Here is a 26,555-nt window from a genome sequence, read left to right on the forward strand (position 1 = left end):
TCTAAAGAGTCCTATATCCCCTAAAGAAATAAAAGTGGTCATTAATAGTCTACCCACAAAAAGAAGCCCAGGACCAGATGGGTTTAGTGCAGAGTTCTATCAGACCTTCAAAGAAGATCTAATTCCAGTTCTTCACAAACTATTCCACAAAATAGAAGCAGAAGGTACTCTACCCAACTCATTCTATAAAGCCACAATTACTCTGATACCTAAACACAGAAAGACCCAACAAAGATAGAGATCTTCAGACCAATTTCCCTTATGAATATCAATGCAAAAATACTCAATAAAATTCTCGCTAACCGAATCCAAGAACACATCAAAACAATCATCCATCCTGACCAAGTAGGTTTCGTTCCAGGGATGCAGGGATGGTTTAATATACACAAATCCATCAACATAATCCACTATATAAACAAACTCAAAGACAAAAACCACATGATCATCTCATTAGAAGCAGAGAAAGCATTTTACAAAAATCCAACATCCATTTATGATAAAAGTCTTGGAAAGATCAGGAATTCAAGGCCCATACCTAAACATGACAAAAGTAATCTACAGCAAAAAAGTAGCCTACCTCAAAGTAAATGGTGAGAAGCTGGAAGCAATCCCACTAAAATCAGGGACTAGACAAGGCTGTCCACTTTCTCCCTACCTATTCAACAGTGTACTTGAAGTCCTAGCCAGAGCAATTTCACAACAAAAGTAGGTCAAGGGATTACAAATTGAAAAGGAAGAAGTCAAAATTTCACTTTTTGCATATAATATGACACTATATATAGTGACCCTAAAATTCCCACCAGAGAACTCCTAAACCTGATAAACAGGTTCAATGAAGTATCTGGATATAAAATAAACTCAAACAAGTAAATGGCCTTTCTGTACACAAAGGATAAACAGGCTGAGAAAGAAATTAGGGAAACAATATCCTTCTCAATAGTCACAAATAATGTAAAATACCATGGCATGACTCTAACTAAGGAAGTGAAAGATCTGTATGATAAGAACTTCAAGTCTCTGAAGAAAGAAATTAAAGAAGATCTCAGAAGATGGAAAGATCTCCCATGTTCATGGATTGGCAGGATCAATATAGTAAAAGGAATGGCTATCTTGCTGAAAGCAACCTACAGATTCAATGCAATCCCCATCAAAATTCCAACTCAATTCTTCAACTAATTAGAAAGGACAATCTGCAAGTTCATCTGGAATAACAAAAAAAACCTAGGATAGCAAAAACTCTTCTCAATTATAAAAGAACCTCTGGTGGAATCACCATGCCTGACCTCAAGCTGTACTATAGAGCAATTGTGATCAAAACTGCATGGTACTGGTATAGCGACAGTCAAGTAGACCAAAGGAATAGATTTGAAGACCCAGAAATGAACCCACACACCTATGGTCACTTGATCTTTTACAAGGGAGCTAAAACCATCCAGTGGAAAAAAAGACAGCATTTTCAACAAATGGTGCTGGCACAACTGGCATTTATCATTTAGAAGAATGTGAATTGATCCATTCCTATCTCCTTGTACTAAGGTCAAATCTAAGTGGATTAAGGAACTCCACAAAAAACCAGAGACAGTGAAACTTATAGAGGAGAAAGTGGGGAAAAGCCTCGAAGATATGGGCATTAGGGGAAATTCCTGAATAGAGCAGAAATGGCTTGTGCTCTAAGATCTAGAATAGGCAAATGGGACCTTATAAAATTGCAAATCTTCTGTAAGGCAAAAGACACTGTCAATAAGACAAAAAGGCCACCAACAGATGGGGAAAGGATCTTTAACAATCCTAAATCAGAGAGAGGACTAATATCCAATATATATAAAGAGCTCATGAAGTTGGACTCCAGAAAAATCAAATAACCCCGTTAAAAATGGGGCTCAGAACTAAACAAAGAATTCTCACCTGAGGAACACTGAATGGCTGAGAAGCACCTAAAAAAAATGTTCAGCATCCTTAATCATAAGGGAAATGCAAATCAAAACAACCCTGAGATTCCACCTCACGCCAGTCAGAAAAATGTTCAGCATCCTTAATCATAAGGGAAATGCAAATCAAAACAACCCTGAGATTCCACCTCACGCCAGATCAAAATCTCAGGTGACAGCAGATGCTGGTGAGGATGTGGAGAAAGAGGAACAGTCCTCCATTGTTGGTGGAATTGCAAGCTTGTACAACCACTCTGGAAATCAGTCTGGTGGTTCCTCAAAAAATTGGACATAGTACTACCGAAGGATACCACAATACCTCTCCTGGGCATATATCCAGAAGATGTTCCAACCGGTAAGAAGGACACATGCACCACTATGTCCATAGCAGCCTTATTTATAATAGCCAGAAGCTGGAAAGAACCCAGATGCCCCTCAGCAGAGGAATGGATACAGAAAATGTGGTACATTTACACAATGGAGTACTATTCAGCTATTAAAAAGAATGAATTTATGAAATTCCTAGGCAAATGGATGGACCTGGAGGGCATCATCCTGAGTGAGGGAACCCAATCACAAAAGAACTCACATGACATGTACTCACTGATAAGTGGATATCAGCCCAGAAACTTAGAATACCCAAGATATAAGATACAATTTGCGAAACACATGAAACTCAAGAAGAACGAAGTCCAAAGTGTGGATACTTAGCCCCTTAGAATTGGGAACAAAACACCCATGGAACGAGTTACAGAGACAAAGTTTGGAGCTGAGACGAAAGGATGGACCATCTAGAGACTGCCATACCCCGAGATCCATCCCATAATCAGCCTCCAAATGCTGACACCATTGCATACACTAGCAACATTTTGCTGAAAGGACCCTGATATAGCTGTCTCTTTCGAGACTATGCTGGGGCCTAGCAAACACAGAAGTGGATGCTCACAGTCAGCTATTGGATGGATCACAGGGCCCCCAATAGAGGAGCTAGTGAATGTACCCAAGGAGCTGGGGGGATCTGCAACCCATAGGTGAACAAGAATATGAACTAACCCATACTCCCCGTAGCTCATGTCTCTAGCTGCATATGTATCAGAGGATAACCTAGTCAGCCATCCGTGGAAAGAGAGGCCCATTGGTTGTGCAAACTTTATATGCCTCAGTACAAGGGAACGCCAGGGCCAAGAAGTGGGAGTGGGTGGGTGGGGGAGTTGGTGGGGGAGGGTGTGGGTGACTTTTGGGCTAGCATTGGAAATGTAAATGAAATAAATACCTAATTAAAAAAAGAAAAATAAGAAATACAGGAGCACACAATCAAGCATGTAAAAGTCCTTAATGAAGGAACAAATCCTTTAAAGAAAAAATAAAATATAATCAAACTGGTAAAGGAAATGAATAAAACAGTCTGAGATCTAAATAAGAAGCACAAATGGAGACAACTCTGGAGATGGAAAATCTAGGGAAGAAAATAGGAACTATGGACAGGAGCATCACCAACAGAATACAAGATATGTACGAGAGAATGTCAAGTGTAGATGATACCATAGAAGAAATTGATATATTGGTCAACAAAATGTCAAAGTATAAAACGTTTCTAATTCAAAAAGCAGGAAATTTGGGACACTGTTAAAAGAGCAAACCTGAGAATAATGGCAATAGAAGAGGGGTTCTGTTATTTTGCCAAAATTACCTCTAGAGTTGCTTTTGTCCATTTCTCTGAAACAGAGAACATTCAACCTCAGCTCTAATCTTTATCCTTTTGTCCTTTCAGTCATAGTTACTCTCTTTTGTACAACCACTCTGGAAATCAATGTTAAAGAAAATTAGGAATAGTTCTACCCCAAGAACCAGCTATACCACTCATGGGCATATGACCAAAATATGTTCCACCATCCCACAAGGACACTTGTTCATCTATGTTCATAGGAGCTTTACTTGTAATAATAATAAAGTAGAAATAACCCAGATGGTTCTCAACTGAAATAAAGGATAAAGAAAAGGTGGTTCATTTACACAATGGACTACTACTCAGATATTAAATACAAGGACATCATGAATTCTACAGGCAACTGGATAAAACTAGAAACTGTCATTCTGAGTGGGGCAACCCATACCCAAAAGTACATGCATGGTATATACTCATTTTTAAGTGGCTATTAGTCATAAAGTACAGGATAAACATGCTACTATCTACAGATCTAAACAGACCAAACAGAACCAAAGAAACCAAATAACAAGGAAGATCCAAGGAAGGATACTTTAATCTTTCTCAGAAAGGGAAATGAAATAGTTATTAGAGGTGGGTAGAAGGAGGCAACTGCATGGGAAAGAGGGTGGGAAGGGGAATGTGCCAGGGCTCAGGTATAGGGAAAGCAGGGGAGATAGAATGGAAATTGTTGGGAGGTAGAGAACACATCTCTAGGATATGACAGAGACCTGGGATGCGGGAGGCCCCAGGGCACCTATTGGGATAACTCCTAGTAGTGGGGGATATGAAGGCTAAAATGACCACCTCCTGTGGCTAGAAAGGAGTCCAAGATGGGGGTAAGGACATCAATCTACCCACAAAACCTTCAACCCAAAATATGTCCTGCCTACAAGATGGGCAGGGAGGAAGATGGAGCAGAGATGAAGGGAATAGCTGACCAATGACTGGCCCAGGTTGAGACTCATGTCATGGGCAGAAACCAATCTCTGACACTATTAACGATACTATGTTATGCTTCCAGGCAGGAAGAGGCATGTGATGTCTAGAAAGAATATAAATATAACCCTACAGACAGTGAGATGGTACTCTTGCATTTGTTTGCCTTGGAATGCTTTTCTGGTCTTTGCTGACCTTCGCTTGTTGTTACTTCATAGAGAAAAAGGTGCCAAAGAACTTCTCATGGTATCCTAGCTGCTTCTTGCCTCTTCCTCAGACCCATGCCACTTTGTCGTAGCCTCATGGTTCCTTCCGGATTGAGCCACTGATACTGATTCATGTTTGATGTGTTTGATTGGACTGCTGATATCCTGACAGTGAAGGTTGGAATTGACCCAATAGCTACTTCTAAACAGGTCCACATCCCCTGTTTCCTACTAACCTTTTCTTTTCCCCTACCTCAGGTAAGTGGGCTAAAAAGGAGGTTGAAGCTTTTAGGAACCCTTATTAAAGTATATTCTAAAATATCTAAGCCTACATACAATCTTGGCCATTTCTGGAACATAGTCTCTCTGTGCTGCTCTCAGGAAACACTTCCCAGAAGATTTCACCTCAGTGATGCTAGTTTCTTCTTAATCACCCTTAAGTATTAGCTCTAGTTGACCACCATCAAGTATCCTAGCAAAAAAAGTTTCACTTTAGTTATTCTGGTATCTTGTTGATCACATCCAAGTCCTTAATTCCAGCTAACCAGGACCACAGAATCTTAATTCAAAATAATAAATGACCCTGACAGAGTCTGTAAACATCCCTCTGAAATTTCACAAGCCAGGCTTCCATCTTCTGCACTGCTCTCAACATTCTTATTTTTTAAGCTCTCACAGAACATCCCACAAAGCTCTTATTTTTATTAATTATTTATTTATGCCAATCCATACCTCTAATGCCATGTCACAGACACCTGCAGGCATCAGTGACCACCAGGTGAGAACCCCTACCCCAAATTCCCTGCCTGTGGGCCCCTCTGAGCAAAGCCAGTAGTGGCAAGCTTCACCCTGCCGACTCTGTACTTCACTTTCCAGGCCACAGCTCCAACTGAATGCCTGAAGGTGTGCTGCTACCAGAAATAACCAGGTGAGTTCCACAAGCCCCACCCCTGCCTGCATCCACAAACTTTTCCCTGCTCCTCTGCCCTCCATTGTCTGTTCCACACCTCTAACCAAAATCCCAGATGCCCGCAGAAATCAGCAAATACCATGTGAAACCCACCCACTCTGGGCAAACTCAGGCAGTAATAAGCTCAGTATAGTCCCCTCTGCACAACATTTCCTGGGATACAACTCCAGCTGCATCCCTGGAGGCCTGGTGCTACCCAGAACAAAGAGGTTTACAACCATCAGGGACCACAGATTCTACCTGTGTACCCAGTGGCCTGACTCCACCCAGGATGGCAACCAGCCTGAAGTTTTCAGGGCCTACTAGCTTTGCCTGCATCCCTGGAAGCCTGCTGGCACCAAGGATAATCAGCTCTACCTGAAGTCCCAGAGACCAGCTAACGTAAGAGATTACCAGCTCTACCTGCAACCTCAGATCCCTGCTAACATCAAGAACTACTACCATCAGGACCTGTAAACCCTTGGGACAACAATATGGCTAAAGACAAGCATAATAACAAAATCAACAAAAGTCAGGACAATATGGTGCCACCAGAACCCACCTACCTGAGTCAGCTAACCCTAAATATCCTAAAACACAAAACTCACAAGAAAATTATCTTAAATATAATCTTATGAAAATGATAGAGGCCGTTAAAGAGGAAGTGAATAAACCCCTTAAAGAAGTGCAGGAAAATACAATCAAACATGTAGAGACCCTTAAAGAGGAAATGAATAATTATAAAGAAATGCAGGAAATACAATAAAAACAGGTGGGAAAAAATGAATGAAACTCAAGACTTGAAAATGGAAATAGAAGCAATAAAGAAAACACAAACAGAGGCAATCCTGGAGATGGAAAACATAGGAAAGAGAACAGGAACTACAGATATAAGTATCACCAACAGATACAAGTGATAGAAGAGAGAATCACAGGTGTAGAAGATATAATAGAAGAAATTGATACATCTGTCAAAGAAAACGTTACGTTAAAAAGTTTCTAAGACAAAACATGCAGGAAATTTTGGATTCTATGACAAAACCAAACCTAAGAATAATAGGAATAGAAGAAGGCTCTCAACTCAAAGATCCAGAAAATGTCTTCAACAAAATCATAGAGGAAAATATTCCTAACCTAAAGAAAGAGATGCTAATAAACATAAAAGAAGCTTACAGAACACCAAAAATAGAATGGACCAAAAAAAAAGAAAATCCTCCCACCTTATAATTTAATTGAAACACTAAACATAGAGAACAAAGAAAAAATATTAAAAAGCCATAAGGAATAAAGGCTAAGTATCATATAAAGGCAGACCTATTAGAATTACACCAGACTTCTCAAGAGAGACTTAAAAGCCAGAAGGTTCTGGATAGATGTCTTACAGTATTTAAAAGATCACAGATAACACCCCAGACTACAATTATACTCAGCAAAACTTTCAATCACCATACACAGAGAAAACATGGTATTCCATGAAAACCCAAATGTAAACAATATCTTTCTACTAATCCACCTCTACAGAAGATACTATAAGGAAAACTCCAACACAAAAAAGGTAACCACACTCAAGAAAACATAAGATATAGATAATTTCATACCAGCAACACCAAAAGAAGAGAAACAGACATGTGTACACACACACACACACACACACACACACACACACACAAACATCAAAAACAACAGAAACTAACTGTCCTTGGTTATGAACTCAATTCCCCAATTAACAGACACAGGCTAACAGAATAGATGTGTTAACAGGATACATCATTCTGTTGCATACAAGAAACACACCTCAACAGCAAAGATAAATATTACCTCAGAGTAAAGAGTTGGAAAAAGGATTTCCAAGCTAATGAACCCAAGAAAGCTGAAGTAGCCATTCTAACATCTAAGAAAGAAGGCTTTCAACCCAAGTATTCAAAAGAGATATGGAACAGCACTTCATAGTCATCAAAAAAAAAAAAAGTACACCAAGATGACATCTCAATTCTTAACATCTATGCCCCAAAATACAAGGGCATCACATTTGTAAAAGAAACATTAGGAAAGTTTAAGTCAAACATCCAACTCCACACACTAATAATGTAGACTTCAACACCCTATTCTCAGCAATGGACAGGATATTGAGACAGAAACTAAACAGAAAAATAATGAAATTAACAGAAGTTATGAATCAAAGTAACCTAATAGTCATCTATAGAATATTTCACCTAAACAGAACAGATTTACTCTCTTCTCAGCACATTACAGAACCTTCTTCAAATTTGGTGATATACTCAGTTACAGCACAGGCCTTGACAGATACAAGAAAATTAAAATAATGCCTTGTATCCTCTCAGACCACAGTGAATTAAACCTAAACTTCAACTATAACAGAAACAGAAACCCTACATACTCATGGAAACTGAACACCTTTCTCAATGATCACTGAGTTGGAGGGGGAGAGAAAGACAGAGAGAGAGAAAGAGAGAGAAAGAGAGACTCTCTAGAATTGGATGAAAATGGGGCACAACATACCCAACTTTATAAGATTCAATGAAAGCAGTGTTTAGAGGAAAATACCTTCATAAAGAAATTGGAGAATTCTTATGCTAGTAATTTAAAAATAAACCTTAAAGTTCTAGAAGAAAATAGACCCAAGAGGAGTAGACAGAAGGAAATACTCAAACTCAGGGCTGAAATCAATCCAGTAGCAACAAAGAGAACAAAACAAAGAATCAACAAAACAAAAAGCTGGTTCTTCAAGAAAATCAACAAGATAGACTAACCCTTAGCCAAACTAAGAAAAAGGTAGAGATACAGTACCCAAAGTAATAAACTCAGAAATGAAAAGAGAGACATAACAGCAAACACTGAGGAAATTCAGACAATCATTGGGTCTTAGTTCAAAATCCTGTGCTCCATAACATTTGAAAATCTAAATGATTTAGATGATTTTCAAGATAGATACCACTTACCAAGGTTAAATCAAGATTAGATAAACTATCTAAATAGCCATATAACATTAAGTCTCCCAACCAAAAAATCTCAGGGCCAGATGGTTTTAGCATAGTATTCTACCAGACTTACAGATACGAGCTCCTTGTTTAGATCTATACCCCCTTTTTAATGGGGTTGTTTGAATTTCTGGAGTCCAGCTTCTTGAGCTCTTTGTATATATTAAATATTAGTCCCTTATCATAATGAGGATTGGCAAAAATCCTTTCCCAATCTGTTGGTGGCCTTTTTGTCTTAGTGACAGTGTCTTTAGCCTTCCAAAGCTTTGCACTTTCATGAGATCCCATTTGTCAAGTCTTGATGTTATAACATAAGCCATTGCTGTTCTGTTTAGGAATTTTCCCCTGGGCCCAGGTCTTTGAGGCTTTTCCCCACTTTATCCTCTATAAGTTTCAAAGTCTCTGGTTTTATGTGGAGTTCTTTGATCCACTTAGACTTGAACATTGTACAAGAAGATGAAAACGGATGAATTCATATTCTTCTACATGATAACCGCCAGTTGTGCCAGCACCATTTGTTGAAAATGCTCTCTTTTTTTCCACTGGATGATTTTAGCTCCCTTGTCAAAGATCAAGTGACCATAGGTGTTTGGATTCATTTCTGGATCTTGAATTCTATTCCATTGATCTACCTATCTGTCGCTGTACCAGTAACATGCAGTTGTTTTGTTTTGTTTTGTTTTGTTTTGTTTTTATCACAAATTGCTCTGTAGTACAGCTTGAGGTCAGGCATGGTGATTCTACCTGAGGTTATTTTATTGTTGAGAATAGTTTTTGCTATCCTAAGTTTTTTGTTATTCCAGATGAATTTGCAAATTGCCCTTTCTAACTTAGTGAAGAACTGAGTTAGAATTTTGATGGGGATTGCATTGAATCTGTAGATTGCTTGTGGCAGTATAGCCATATTTACAATATTAATCCCCCCAATCCATGAACATGGGAGATCTTTCCATCTTCTGAGATCTTCTTTGATTTCTTTCTTCAGAGACTTGAAGTTCTTATCATACACATCCAAAACAAAGAATTCTCAACTGAGAAATACTGAAGGGTTGAGAAGAACCTGAAAAAATGTTCATCATTCTTAATCATCAAGGAAATGCAAATCAAAACAACTGTGAGATTCTACCTTACACCAGTTAGAATGGTTAAGATCAAAAATTCAGGTTACAGCAGATGCTGGCGAGGATGTGGAGAAAGAGAAACACTCCTCCATTGCTGGTAGGATTGTAAGCTGGGACAACCACTCTGGAAGCCAGTCTGGCAGTTCCTCAGAAAATTGGACATAGTACTACTGGAAGATCCAGCAATACCTCTCCTGGGCATATAACCAGAAGATGTTCCAACTGGTAATAAGGACACATGCTCCACTATGTTCATAGCAGCCCTATTTATAATAGCCAGAAGCTGGAAAGAACCCAGATGTACCTCAACAGAGGAATGGATACAGAAAATGTGGTACATTTACACAATGGAGTACTACTCACCTATTAAAAACAATGAATTTATGAAATTCTTGGGCAAATGGATGTATCTGGAGGATATCATGCTGAGTGAGGTCACCCAATAACAAAAGAAGTCACTTGATATGCACTCACTGATAAGTGGATATTATCCCAGAGACTTAGAATACCCAAGATACAATTTGTAAGACAAGAAAATCAAGAAGAAGACCAACGTGTGGATAATTCATTCCTCCTTATAACAGGGAACAAAATACCCATGGAAGGACTTACAGAGACAAAGTTTGGAGCTGAGACGAAAAGATGGACCAACCAAAGACTACCCCACCTGGGATTCCATCCCATAATTAGCCACCAAGCCCAGACACTATTGCACAAGCCAGCAATATTTTGCTGAAAGGACCCTGATGTAGCTATGCCAGTGCCTGGCAAATACAAAAGTGGATGCTCACAGTCATTTATTGGATGGAAACAGGGCTATATGGAGGAGCTATAGAAAGTACCCAAGGAGCTGAATAGGTCTGCAACCCTATAGGTGGAACAACAATATCAACTAACCAGTATGTACAGAGCTCGTGTCTCTAGCTGCATATGTAGCAGAAGATGGCCTAGTCAGCCATCATTGGTAAGAGAAGCCCCTTGGTCTTGCAAACTTTATATGCATCAGTACAGGGGAATGTCAGGGCCAAGAAGTGGGAGTGGGTGGGTAGGGGAGCAGGGCGGGAGGAGGGTATAGGGAACTTTCAGGATAGCATTTGAAATGTAAATAAAGAAAATATCTAATAAAAATAAAAACCAAGGAAGAGCTCCTCAAACTATTCCTCCAATGATCCTCAAACTATTCCACAAAACAGAAAGAGAAGGAGCATTGCCAAATTCATTCTATGAGGCCAGATTCACCCTGGTACCTAAATTACACAAGGATTCAAGAAAGAAAGAGAATTTCAGACCAATTTCCCATATGAACATTAATGCAAAGATATTCATTAAAATACTCACAAGCTAAGTCCAAGAACACATCAAAGACATCATCAACCATGATCAAGTAGAATTTATTCCCGGGATTCAGGGGTGGTTCAATTCATCAACATAATCCACCATATACACAAACTGAAAGCAAAAAACCACATATTAATCTCATTAGATGCTGGAAAATCACTTGACAAAATTCAACACCCCTTCATGTTAAAGGTCTTGGAGAGATTAGGAATATAAGGCCCATTCTTAACACAATAAAGGTAATATACAACAGATAGCCAATATCAACTTAAATGGAGAGAAACTTAAAGCAATTCCACTAAAATCAGGGACAAGACTGTCCACTCTCTCTCCCCATTTCTTCCATATAATACTTGAAGCTAGAGCAATAAGCCAACTAAAGGAGATCAAGGAAATACTAATTGAAAAGGAAAAAGTCAAAATGTTGCTATTTGCAGATAACATGATAGTATGCGTAAGTGACCCAAAAAATTCTATCAGAGAAGCTGACAAGCACTTTTAACAAGTGGCTCAAATAAATCAGTAGCCCTCCTTTGTTACCAATGATAAACAGACTGAGAAGTAAGTTAAGGAGGCAACAGCCTTCACAATAGCTACAAATAATGTAAAATACTTTGGTATAATTCTAACCAACCAAGTAAAAGACCTGTATGACAAGAACTTCCAGTCTCTGTGGAAAGAAACTGCAGAAGGTATCAGAAGATGGAAAGATTTCCAATGCTCATGGATCAGTAGCATTAACATAGTCAAAATGGACATTTTACCAAAAAAATAACAATCTACAGATTCATGCAATTCCAATCAAAACCCCAACATAGGCCAGCACCGGGTCACCTTGGGCGCAGAGTCGGCAGACACCCCCAAGATCCCCTAGAGAACTCTCGACTCCATCTTAGGACCACCAGTGAGTAGAACACAAGTTCTGTTTCAATCCAGTCGTGCGGGACCTGAGACAGCATTAGGGAAGCAGGAAACCTGGCCTGACAAGGGTCACAATTTCCTTCCAGTTGGTGCCAGCACCAAGTCACCTAGCACAGAGTCAGCAGGCACCCCCAAGGTTCCTAGAGAACAGCTTCTGAGACAGACCGGGTTTCGGGCTCCAGACATCCGGACACCTTACCTGCCAGAGGACAGGTGTCCACCCTGCCCAGGAGGGCTTTGCTGGATCACCTGGGGGAGCTATCTTGTTTCCCAGATCCCTTTGAGACTAGTGTGCACAGGTGAAAGTGTGGACTACAGAAGCTAACAGCTTCTGTGACAGGCCAAAGTGACACAGCTTCTGGGACAGGTCCTGTTTCAAACCTTCATCTTCTGCCAGGAAGCAGGTCTCAATGCAAGATATCTGTGCACCTTCCCTGTAAGAGGAGAGGTTGGCTGCAGAGAGTGCTCTGATCACTGAAACTCAGAGGAGAGAGCTAGTCTCCCAGGTCTGCTGATAGAGGTTAACAGAATCACAGGAAGATTCTCTCTAACCAGAGACAACTAAAACAACTAACTCCAGATATTACCAGATGGCGAAAAGCAAACATAAGAATCTTACTAACAGAAACCAAGACACCTCACCATCATCAGAATGCAGCACTCCCACCTCACCCAGTCCTGGGCACCGCAACATACCTGAAAAGCTAGGCCCGGATTTAAAAGCATATCTCATGATGATGGTAGAGGACATCAAGAAGGACTTTAATAACTCACTTAAAAAATACAGGAGAACACTGCTAAAGAGTTATAAGTCCTGAAAGAAAAAAAAAGGAAAACACAACCAAACAGGTAGAAGTCCTTAAAGAAAAACAGGAAAACACACCCAAACAGATGATGGAAATGAACAAAACCATACTAGCCCTAAAAATGGAAGTAGACACAATAAAGAAAACCCAAAGTGAGGCAATGCTGGAGATAGAAACCCTAAAAAGAAATCTGGAACCATATATGCGAGCATCAGCAACAGAATACAAGAGATGGAAGAGAGAATCTCAGGTGAAGAAGATTCCATAGAGAACATCAGCACAACAAACAAAGAAAATGCAAAATGCAAAAAGATCCTAACTCAAAACATCCAGGAAATCCGGGACACAATGAGAAGACCACTTACGGATAATAGGAGTAGATTAGAATGAAGACCTTAAACTTATAGGGCCAGCAAATATCTTCAAAAAAATTATAGAATAAAACTTCCCAAACCTAAAGAAAGAGATGCCCATGAGCATACAAGAAGCCTACAGAACTCCAAGTAGACTGAACCAGAAAAGAAATTCCTCCCCAAACATACTAATCAGAACAACAAATGCACTAAATAAAGATAGAATATTAAAAGCAGTAAGGGAAAAGGGTCAAGTAACATATAAAGGCAGGCCTATCAGAATTAAACCAGACTTTTCACCAGAGACTATGAAAGCCAGAAGATGCTGGGCAGATGTTATACAGACACTAAGAGAACACAAATACCAGCCCAGGCTACTATACCCAGCCAAACTTTCAATTACCATGGATGGAGAAAACAAAATATTCCATGACAAAACCAAATTCACATATTATCTTTCCACAAATCCAGCCCTTCAAAAGGATAATAACAGAAAAAAACAAAACAAAACAAACACAAAAACAAAAACAAAAACAAAAACAAAATACAAGGAGGGAAACCATTCCCTAGAAAAAACAAGAAAGTAATTCTTCAACAAGCCTAAAAGAAGACAGCCACAAGAACAGAATGCCAACTTTAACAACAAATATAATGGGAAGCAACAACTACTTTTCCTTATTATCTCTTAATACCAGTGGAATCAATTACCCAATAAAAAGACATACTAACAGACTGATTAAAGGAACAGGACCCAACATTTTGCTGCTTATAGGAAACCCATCTCAGGGAACAAGACTGACACTACCTCAGAATGAAAGGCTGGAAAACAATTTTCCAAGCAAATGGTCTGGAGAAACAAGCTGGAATAACAATTCTAATATCTAATAAAATCAACTTCCAAGCCAAAGTTATCAAAAAAGACAAGGAGGAACACTTCATACTCATCAAAGGTAAAATCTTCCAAGAGGAACTCTCAATTCTGAATATCTTTGCTGCAAATGCAAGGGCAGCCACATTCATTAAAGAAAATTTATTAAAGCTCAAAGCACATATTGCACCTCACATAATAATACTGGGAGACTTCAACACACCACTTTCATCAATGGACAGATCATGGAAACAGAAACAAAACAGGGACACAGTGAAACTAACAGAAGTTATGAAACAAATGGATTTAACAGATATCTACAGAACATTTTATCCTAAAACAAAAGGATATACCTTCTTCTCAGCACCTCATTTCACCTTCTCCAAAACTGACCATATAATTGGTCACAAAACAGGCAAAAACAAGTACAAAAATATTGAAATTATCCCATGTATCCTATCAGATCACCATGGACTAAGGCTGATCTTCAATAATGACATAAACGAGGAGGCGGCCTCAGCCTCAGGAGCAGCAGTCGCCATCTTGGTTCCGGGACTCTGCAGAACTTAGGAAATTAGTCTGAACAGGTGAGAAGGTGCACCACAGAACCGGACAGCTTCTGGGACAGGCAGAGGCACAGAGCCACTGAGGCAGCACCCTTTGCGAGCCTCAAACAGCCGGCCACTGTCCGGACCAGAGGACAGGTGTCCACCTGGCTCGAGAGGCGGCCTCAGCCTCAGGAGCAGCGGGCGCCATCTTGGTTCCGGGACTCTGCCAAACTTAGGAATTTAGTCTGCACAGGTGAGAGTCTGCACCAAAGAAGCTGACAGCTTCTGGGACCTGCCAAAGCAACACAGCTTCTGAGAAAGGTCATGTTTTGGGCCTTCTTCTTTGGCCAGGAGGAGGTCCAAACACAAGATATCTGCGCACCTTCCCTGTAAGAGAGCTTGCCAGCAGAGAGTGCTCTGAGCACTGAAACCCAGAGGAGAGAATCTGTCTCCCAGGTCTGCTGATAGACGGTAACAGAATCACCAGAAGAACAATCTCTAAACAGAGTCAACTATAACTACTAACTCCAGAGATTACCAGATGGTGAAAGGTAAATGTAGGAATCTTACTAACAGGAACCAAGACCACTCACCATCATCAGAACCTAGCACTCCCACTTCGCCCTGTCCAGGGCACCCCAACACACCCGAAAACCTAGACCCAGATTTAAAAGCGTATCTCATGATGATGGTAGAGGACATCAAGAAGGACTTTAATAACTCACTTAAAGAAATACAGAAGAACACTGCTAAAGAGTTACAAGTCCTTAAAGAAAAACAGGAAAACACAATCAAACAGGTAGAAGTCCTTACAGAAAAAGAGGAAAAAACACACAAACAGGTTATGGAAATGAACAAAACCATACTAGACCTAAAAAGGGAAGGAGACACAATAAAGAAAACCCAAAGTGAGGCAATGCTGGAGATAGAAACCCTAGGAAAGAAATCTGGAAACATAGATGCCAGCATCAGCAACAGAATACAAGAGATGGAAGAGAGAATCTCAGGTGCAAAAGATTCCATAGAGAACATCAGCACAACAATCAAAGAAAATGGAAAATGCAAAAAGATCCTAACTCAAAATATCCAGGAAATCCAGGACACAATGAGAAGACCAAACCTACGGATAATAGGAGTGGATGAGAATGAAGATTTTCAACTCAAAGGACCAGCAAACATCTTCAACAAAATTATTGAAGAAAACTTCCCAAATCTAAAGAAAGAGATGCCTATGAACATACAAGAAGCCTACAGAACTCCAAATAGACTGGACCAGAAAAAAATTCCTCCCCACACATACTAATCAGAACAACAACTGCACTAAATAAAGATAGAATACTAAAAGCAGTAAGGGGAAAAGGCCAAGAAACATATAAAGGCAAGCCTATCAGAATTAAACCAGATTTTTCACCAGAGACTATGAAAGCCAGAAGAGTCTGGACAGATGTTATACAGACACTAAGAGAACACAAATTCCAGCCCAGGCTACTATACCCAGCCAAACTTTCAATTACCATAGATGGAGAAACCAAAGTATTCCACCACAAAACCAAATTCACACATTATCTCTCCACGAATCCAGCCCTTCAAAGGATAATAACAAAAAAAAAAAAAAAAAAACAAACAATACAAGAACGGGAACAATGCCCTAGAAAAAACAAGAAGGTAATCCCTCAACAAACCTAAAAGAAGACAGCCACAAGAACAGAATGCCAACTTTAACAACAAAAATAACAGGAAGCAACAATTACTTTTCCTTAATATCTCTTAATATCAATGGTCTCAACTCCCCAATAAAAAGACATAGATTAAAAAATTGGCTACACAAACAAGACCCAACATTTTGCTGCTTACAGGAAACTCATCTCAGAGAAAAACATAGACACTACCTCAGAATGAAAGGCTGGAAAACAATTTTCCAAGCAAATGGTATGAAGAAACAAGCTGGAGTAGCCATCCTAATAACTGATAAGATTTACTTCCAACCCAAAGTCATCAAAAAAGACAAGGAGGGGCACTTCATTCTCATCAAAGGTAAAATCCTCCAAGAGGAACTCTCAATTCTGAATATCTATGCTCCAAATACAAGGGCAGCCACATTCATTAAAGAAACTTTAGTAAAGATCAAAGCACACATTGCACTTCACACAATAATAGTGGGAGACTTCAACACACCACTTTCACCAATGGACAGATCATGGAAACAGAAACTAAACAGGGACACAGTGAAACTAACAGAAGTGATTAAACAAATGGATCTGACAGATATCTACAGAACATTTTATCCTAAAACAAAAGGATATACCTTCTTCTCAGCACCTCATGGTACCTTCTCCAAAATTGACCACATAATAGGTCACAAAACAGGCCTCAACAGATTCAAAAATATTGAAATTGTCCCATGCATCCTATCAGATCGCCATGCACTAAGGCTGATCTTCAATAACAAAATAACTAATAGAAAGCCAACATTCACGTGGAAACTGAACAACACTCTTCTCAATGATACCTTGGTCAAGGAAGGAATAAAGAAAGAAATTAAGGACTTCTTAGAGTTCAATGAAAATGAAGCCACTTCATACCCAAACTTATGGGACACAATGAAAGCATTTCTAAGAGGAAAACTCATAGCACTGAGTGCCTCCAAAAAGAAACTAGAGAGAGCATACATTAGCAGCTTGAAAACACACCTAAAAGCTCTAGAACAAAAGGAAGCAAATTCACGCAAGAGGAGTAGACAGCAGGAAATAATCAAACTCAGGGGCAAAATCAACCAAGTGGAAACAAGAAGAACTATTCAGAGAATCAACCAATTGAGGAGCTGGTTCTTTGAGAAAATCAACAAGATAGACAAACCCTTAGCCAGACTCACTAGAGGGCACAGAGAAAACATTCAAATTAACAAAATCAGAAATGAAAAGGGAGACATAACAACAGATCCCTAAGAAATCCAAAACACCATCAGATCCTTCTACAAAAGGCTATACTCATCAAAACTGGAGAACCTGGATAAAATAAAGAAGTTTCTAGACAGATACCAGGTACCAAAGTTGAATCAAGATCAGGTTAATGATCTAAACAGCCCTATATCCGTCAAAGAAATAGAGGCAGTCACTAATAGTCTCCCAACCAAAAAAAGCCCAGGACCAGATGGGTTTAGTGCAGAGTTCTATCAGACTTTCAAAGAAGATCTAATTCTAGTTCTTCACAAACTATTCCACAAAATAGAAACAGAAGGTACTCTACCCAACTCATTCTATGAAGCCACAATTACTCTGATACCTAAACCACAAAAAGACCCCACAAAGATAGAGAACTTCAGACCAATATCCATAATGAATATTGATGCAAAAATCCTCAATAAAGTTCTTCCTAACCGAATCCAAGAACATTTCAAAACAATCATCCATCGTGACCAGGTAGGTTTCATCACAGGAATGCAGGGATGGTTCAATATACGGAAATCCATCAACGTAATCCAGCATATAAACAAACTCAAAGACAAAAACCACATGATCATCTTATTAGATGCTGAGAAAGCATTTGACAAAACCCAAAACCCATTCGTGATAAAAGTCTGGCAAAGATCAGGAATTCAAGGCCCATACCTAAACATGAAAAAAGCAATCTACAGCAAACCAGTAGCCAACATCAAAGTAAATGGTGAGAAGGTGGAAGTAATCAAACTAAAATCAGGGACTAAACAAGGCTGTCTACTCTCTCCCTACCTATTCAACATTGTACTTGAAGTCCTAGCCAGAGCAATTAGACAACAAAAGGTGATCAAGGGGATACAAATTGGAAAGGAAGAAGTCAAAATATCACTTTTTGCAGATGATATGATAGTATATATAAGTGACCCTAAAAATTCCACCAGAGAATTCCTAAGTCTGATAAACAGCTTCAATGAAGTAGCTGGATATAAAATTAACTCAAACAAGTCAATGGCCTTTCTCTACACAAAGGATAAACGGGCTGAGAAAGAAATTAGGGAAACAACACCCTTCTCAATAGTCACAAATAATATAGAATACCTTGGCGTGACTCTAACTAAGGAAGTGAAAGATCTGTATGATAAGAACTTCATGTCTCTGAAGAAAGAAATTAAAGAAGATCTCAGAAGATGGAAAGATCTCCCATGCTCATGGATTGACAGGATCAATATAATAAAAATGGCTATCTTGCCAAAAGCAATCTACAGATTCAATGCAATCCCCATCAAAATTCCAACTCAATTCTTCAACGAATTAGAAAGGGCGATCGGCAGATTCATCTGGAATAACAAAAAACCTAAGATAGCAAAAACTCTTCTCAAGGATAAAAGAAGCTCTGGTGGAATCACCATGCCCGACCTAAAGCTGTACTACAGAGCAATTGTGATAAAAACTGCATGGTACTGGTATAGTGACAGACAAGTAGACCAATGGAACAGATGTGAAGACCCAGAGATGAACCCACACACCTATGGTCACTTGATCTTTGACAAGGGAGCTAAAATCATCCAGTGGAAAAAAGACAGCATTTTCAACAAATGGTGCTGGCACAACTGGTTGTTATCATGGAGAAGATTGCAAATTGATCCATTACTATCTCCTTGTACTAAGGTCAAATCTAAGTGGATTAAGAAACTCCACATAAAACCAGAAACACTGAAACTTCTAGAGGAGAAAGTAGGGAAAAGACTCGAAGATATGGGTACAGGGCAAAAATTCCTGAATAGAACAGCAGTGGCTTGTGCTGTAAGATCGAGAATTGATAATTGGGACCTCATAAAATTGCAAAGCTTCTGCAAGGCAAAAGACACCGTCAATAAGACAAAAAGACCACCAACAGATTGGGAAAGGGTCTTTACCTATCCCAAATCAGATAGGGGACTAATATCCAATATATATAAAGAACTCAAGAAGGTGGACTCCAGAGTATCAAATACCCCATTAAAAATGGGGCTCAGAACTGAATAAAGAATTCTCACCTGAGGAATAACGAATGGCAGAGAAGCACCTGAAAAAAATGTTCAACATCCTTAATCATCAGGGAAATGCAAATCAAAACAACCCTGAGATACCACTTCACTTCAGTCAGAATGGCTAAGATCAAAAACTCAGGTGACAGCAGATGCTGGCGAGGATGTGGAGAAAGAGAAACACTCCTCCATTGTTGGTGGGATTGCAAGCTTGTACAACCACTCTGGAAATCAGTCTGGTGGTTCCTCAAAAAATTGGACATAGTACTACACCGGTGGATCCAACAATACCTCTCCTAGGCATATATCCAGAAGATGTCCCAACCGGTAAGAAGGACACATGCTCTACTATGTTCATAGCAGCCTTATTTATAATAGCCAGAAGCTGGAAAGAACCCAGATGCCTCTCAACAGAGGAATGGATACAGAAAGTGTGGTACATTTACACAATGGAGTACTACTCAGCTATTAAAAAGAATGAATTTATGAAATTCCTAGGCAAATGGATGGACCTGGAGGGCATCATCCTAAGTGAGGTAACCCAATCACAAAGGAACTCACGTGATATGTACTCACTGATAAGTGGATATTAGCCCAGAAACTTAGGATACCCAAGATATAAGATACAATTTGCAAAACACATGAAACTGAAGAAGAATGAAGACCAAAGTGTGGACACTTTGCCCCTTCGTAGAAATGGGAACAAAACACCCATGGAAGGAGTTACAGAGACAAAATTTGGAGCTGTGACGAAAGGATGGACCATCTAGTGATTGCCATATCCAAGGATCCATCCCATAATCAGCTTCCAAATGCTGACACCATTGCATACACTAGCAAGATTTTGCTGAAAGAACCCAGATATAGCTGTCTCTTGTGAGACTATGCCGGGTCCCAGCAAACACAGAAGTGGGTGATCACAGTCAGCTATTGGATGGATCACAGGGCCCCCAATGGAGGAGCTAGAGAAAGTACCCAAGGAGCTAAAGGGAACTGCAACCCTATAGATTGAACAACAATATGAACTAACCAGTGCACCGGAGCTCTTATCTCTAGCTGCATATGTATCATAAGATGGCCTAGTTGGCCATCACTTCAGCGAGCGTCCCATTGGACTTGCAAACTTTATATCCCCCAGTACAGGGGAACGCCAGGGCCAAAAAGGGGAAGTGGGTGGGTAGGGAATTGTGGGGGTGGGTATGGGGACTTTTGGGATAGCATTGGAAATGTAAACGAGGAAAATACCTAATAAAAAAAGGGAAAAAAGAAATAGAAGCAGTCATTAATAGTCTCCCAACCAAAAGAAGCCCAGGACCAGATGAGTTTAGTGGAGAGTTCCATCAGACCTTCAAAGAAGATCTAATTCCAGTTCTTCACAAACTATTCCACAAAAAAGAAGCAGAAGGTATTCTACCCAACTCAGTCTATGAAACCACAATTGCTCTGATACCTAAACCACAGAAAGACCCAACAAAGAGAACTTGAGGCCAATTTCCCTTATGAATATCAATTCAAAAATACTCAATAAAATTCTCGCTAACTGAAAAGAAGAACACATCAAAATAATTATCCATCCTGACCAAGTAAGTTTCATTCTAGGGGTGCAGGAATGGTTTAATATACAGAAATCCATCAATGTAATCCACTATATAAACAAACTCAAAGACAAAAACTACATGATCATCTCATTAGATGCGGAGAAAGCATTTGACAAAATCCAACACCCATTCATGATAAAAGTCTTGGAAAGATCAGGAATTCAAGGCCCATACCTAAACATGATAAAAGCAATCTAAAACAAACCAGTAGCCAACATCAAAGTAAATGGTGAGAAGCTGGAAGCAATCCCACTAAAATGAGGGACTAGACAAGGCTGCCCATTTTCTCCAAACCTATTCAACATAGTATTTGAAGTCCTTGCCAGAGCAATTAGACAACAAAAGGTGATCAAGGGGATACAAATTGGAAAGGAAGAAGTCAAAATATCACTAATTGCAGATGATATAATACTATATATAAGTGACCCTAAAAATTCCACCAGAACACTGCTAAACCTGATAAACAGCTTTAGTGAAGTAGCTGGATATGAAATTAACTCAAACAAGTCAATGGTCTTTCTCTACACAAAGGATAAACAGGCTGAGAAAGAAATTGAGGAAACAACACCCTTCACAATAGTCACAAATAATATAAAATACCTTGGCGTGACTCTAACTAAGGAAGTGAAAGATCTGTATGATAAGAACTTCAAGTCTCTGAAGAAAGAAATTAAAGAAGATCTCAGAAGATGTAAAGATCTCCCATGCTCATGGATTGGCAGAATCAAGATAGTAAAAATTTCTATCTAGCCAAAAGCAATCTACAGATTCAATGCAATACCGATCAAAATTTCAACTCAATTCTTCAATGAATTAGAAAGGGCAATCTGCAAATTCATCTGGAATAACAAAAAACCTAAGATAGCAAACACTCTTCTCAAGGATAAAAGAACCTCTCGTGGAATCACCATGCCTTACCTAAAGATTTACTACAGAGCAATTGTGATTAAAAACTGCATGGTACTGGTATAGCAGCAGACAAGTAGACCAATGGAATAGAATTGAAGACCCAGAAATGAACCCACACATCTATGGTCACTTGATCTTCAACAAGGGAGCTAAAACCATCAAGTGGAAGAAAGACAGCATTTTCAACAAATGGTGCTGGCACAACTGGTTGTTAACACGTAGAAGAATGCAAATCAATCCATTCCTATCTCCTTGTACTAAGGTCAAATCTAAGTGGATCAAGAAACTTCATATAAAACCAGAGACACTGAAAATTATAGAGGAGAAAGTGGGGAAAAGCCTCGAAGATATGGGTACAGGGGAAAAATTCCTGAAAAGAAGAGCAATGGCTTGTGCTGTAAGATCGAGAATTGACAAATGGGACCTAATGAAACTCCAAAGTTTCTGTAAGACAAAAGACACTGTCAATAAGACAAAAAGGCCACCAACAGATTGGGAAAGGATCTTTACCTATCCTAAATCAGATAGGGGACTAATATCCAACATATATAAAGAACTCAAGAAGGTGGACTCCATAAAATCAAATAACCCCATTAAAAATGGGGCTCAGAGCTAAACGAAGAATTCTCACCTGAGGAATACCAAATGGCTGAAAAGCACCTGAAAAAAATACTCAGCATCCTTAATCATCAGAGAAATGCAAATCAAAACAACCCTGAGATTCTAACTCACACCAGGCAGATTGGCTAAGATCAAAAATTCAGGTGACAGCAGATGCTGGTGAGGATGTGGAGAAAGAGGAACACTTCTCCATTGTTGGTGGGATTGCAAGCTTGTACAACCACTCTGGAAATCAGTCTGGTGGTTCCTCAAAAAATTGGACACAGGACTACCGGTGGATCCAACAATACCTCTCCTGGGCATATATCCAGAAGATGTTCCAACTGGTAAGAAGGACACATGCTCCCCTATGTTCATAGTAGCCTTATTTATAATAGCCAGAAGCTGGAAAGAACCCAGATGCCCCTCAACAGAGGAATGGATAAAAAAAATGTGGTACGTTTACACAATGGAGTACTATTCAGCTATTAAAAAGAATGAATTTATGAAATTCCTAGGCAAATGGATGGACCTGGAGGGCATCATCCTGAGTGAGGTAACCCAATCACAAAAGAACTCACGTGATATGTACTCACTGATAAGTGGATATTAGCCCAGAAACTTAGGATACCCAAGATATAAGATACAAATTGCAAAACACATGAAACTGAAGAAGAATGAAGACCAAAGTGTGGACACTTTGCCCCTTCTTAGAATTAGAAACAATCACCCATGGAAGGAGTTACAGAAACAAAGTTTGGAGCTGAGACAAAAGGATGGACCATCTAGAGACTGCCATATCCAGAGATCCATCCCATAATTAGACTCCAAACAATGACACCATTGCATACACTAGCAAGATTTTGCTGAAAGGACCCTGATATAGCTCTCTCTTGTGAGACTAGGCCAGGGCCTAGCAAACACATAAGTAGATGCTCACAGTCAGCTATTGGATGGATCACAGGGCCCCCAATGGAGGAGCTAGAGAAAATATCCAAGGAGCTAAAGAGATCTGCAATCCTGTAGGTGCAACAACATTATGAACTAACCAGTACACCGGAGCTCTTGACTCTAGCTGCATATGTATCAGAAGATGACCTAGTTGGCCATCACTGGAAAGAGAGGCCCATTGAACATGCAAACTTTATATGTCCCAGTACAGGGGAATGCCAGGGCCAAAAATTGGGAATGGGTGGGTAGGGAGGTGGGGGAGGGTATGGGGGACTTTTGGGATAGCATTCTAAATGTAATGGAAGGAAAATAGGTAATAATAAAAAATATTTTAAAAAAAGAAAGGGCAATCTGCAAATTCATCTAGAATGACAAAAAGACTAGGATAGCAAAAACTCTTCTCAAGGATAAAAGAACCTCTGGTGGAATCACCATGCCTGACCTCAAGCTGTACTACAGAGCAATTGTGATAAAAACTGCATGGTACTGGTATAGCGGCAGACAAGTAGACCAAAGGAATAGAATTGAAGACCCAGAAATGAACCCACACATCTATGGTCACTTGATCTTCAACAAGGGAGCTAAAACCATCCAGTGGAAAAAAGACAGCATTTTCAACAAATGGTGCTGGCTCAACTGGCGGTTTTTATGTAGAAGAATGCGAATCGATCCATACTTATCTCCTTGTACTAAGGTCAAATCTAAATGAATCAAGGAACTCCACATAAAACCAGAGACTCTGAAACTTATAGAGGATAAAGTGGGGAAAAGCCTCGAAGACATGGGCACAGGAGAAAAATATCTGGATAGAACAGCAATGGCTTGTGCTGTAAGATCAAGAATAGACAAATGGGACCTCATAAAATTGAAAAGCTTCTGTAAGGCAAAAGACACCATCAATAAGACAAAAAGGCCACCAACAGATTGGGAAAGGATCTTTACCTATCCTAAATCAGATAGGGGACTAATATCCAATATATATAAGGAACTAAAGAAGGTAGACTCCAGAAAATCAAATAATCCCATTAAAAATGGGGCTCAGAGCTAAACAAAGAATTCTCACCTGAGGAATACCGAATGGCTGAGAAGCACCTGAAAAAATGCTCAGCATCCTTAATCATCAGGAAAATACAAATCAAAACAACCCTGAGATTCCACCTCACACCAGTCAGAATGGCTAAGATCAAAAACACAGATGACAGCAGATGTTTGCGAGGATGTGTAGAAAAAGGAAAACTCCTCCATTGTTGGTGGGATTGCAAGCTTGTACAACCACTCTGGAAATCAGTCTGGTGGTTCCTCAAAAAATTGGACATAGGACTACCGGTGGATCCAACAATACCTCTCCTGGGCATCCAGGAGATGTTCCAACTGGTAAGAAGGACACATGCTCCACTATGTTCATAGCAGCCTTATTTATAATAGCCAGAAGCTGGAAAGAACCCAGATGCCCCTCAACAGAGGAATAGATACAGAAAATGTGGTACATTTACACAATGTTGTACTACTCACCTATTAAAAATAATGAATTTATGAAATTCCTAGTCAAATGGATGGACCTGGAGGGCATCATCCTGAGTGAGGTAACCCAATCACAAAAGAACTCACATGATATGTATTCACTAATAAGTGGATATTAGCCCAGAAACTTAGAATACCCAAGATACAAGATACAATCTGCAAAACACATGAAACACAAGAAGAATAAAGACCAAAATGTGGACACTTTGCCCCTCCTTAGAATTAGAAACAACACACCCATGGAAGGAGTATCAGAGACAAAGTTTGGAGCTGAGACGAAAGGATGGACCATCTAGAGACTTCCATACCTGGGGATCCATCCCATAATCAGCCTCCAAATGCTGACACCATTGCATACACTAGCAAGATTTTGCTGAAAGGACCCTGATATAGCTGTCTCTTTTGAGACTATGCCGGGGCCTACCAAACACATAAGTGGATGCTCACAGTCAGCTATTGGATGGATCACTGGGCCCCCAATGGAGGAGCTAGAGAAAGTACCCAAGGAGCTTAAGGTGTCTGCACCTCTATAGGTGGAACAACAATATGAACTAACCAGTACCTGCCCAGCCCCCAGAGCTCGTGTTTCTAGCTGCATATGTATCAGAAGATGGCCTAGTCAGACATCATTGGAAAGAGAGGCCCATCGATCTTTCAAACATTATATGCCTCAGTGCCTCAGTACAGGGGAACACCAGGGCCAAGAAGTGGGAGTAGGTGGGTGTGGTTTTGGTGCGGAAGGGTATAGGGGGACTTTTGGGATCGCATTGGAAATGTAAAGGAAGAAAATACCTAATTAAAAAAAAACAAAATTATTCTTTTTTATTGGATATTTTATTTACATTTCAAATGTTATCCCCTTTCTCGGTTTCCCCTCCAAAATCCCCCTATCCTATCCCCCTTCCATTGCTTCTATGATGGTGCTCAGCCACCACCCCACCCACTCCTTCTTCCCCAACCTGGTATTCCCCTACACTGATGCATGGAGCCTTCGCAGGGCCAAGAGTCTCTCCTCCCATTGATATCCAACACGGCCATCCTCACCTATAAATGTGGCTGGAGCCATAGGTCCCTCTATATGTACTCTTTGGTTGGTGGTATAGTTCCTGGGAGCTCTCAGGGGTCTGATTGGTTGATGTTCTTTCCCTGGGTAGCAAACCCCTTTAGCTCCTTCAGTCCTTTCTCTAGCTCCTCAGCTTGGGACCCTGTGCTCAGTCCAATAGTTGGCTGTGAGCATCCACCTCTATGTTTGTCAGGCTCTGGCAAAGCCTCTCAGGAGACAGATATATCAGGCTCCTGTCAGCAAATACTTCTTGGCAGCAGCAGTAGTGT

At 39.9% G+C, this 26,555-nt stretch overlaps 1 long non-coding RNA gene across 1 annotated transcript in view; it reads right to left on the reverse strand.

Moving 5' to 3' along the window:
- Gm35507 overlaps nucleotides 1-26,555 on the reverse strand; it is a 52,055-nt gene that overhangs the window by 11,359 nt on the left and 14,141 nt on the right. Inside the window, exon 3 of the long non-coding RNA XR_375943.1 lies at nucleotides 11,186-11,296. This is a non-coding gene — a long non-coding RNA (predicted gene, 35507). The remainder of the gene's footprint in view (nucleotides 1-11,185; nucleotides 11,297-26,555) is intronic.

Source organism: Mus musculus, chromosome 3 (assembly GCF_000001635.26).
Source record: "Mus musculus strain C57BL/6J chromosome 3, GRCm38.p6 C57BL/6J".
Taxonomy (NCBI): Eukaryota; Metazoa; Chordata; class Mammalia; order Rodentia; family Muridae; genus Mus; species Mus musculus.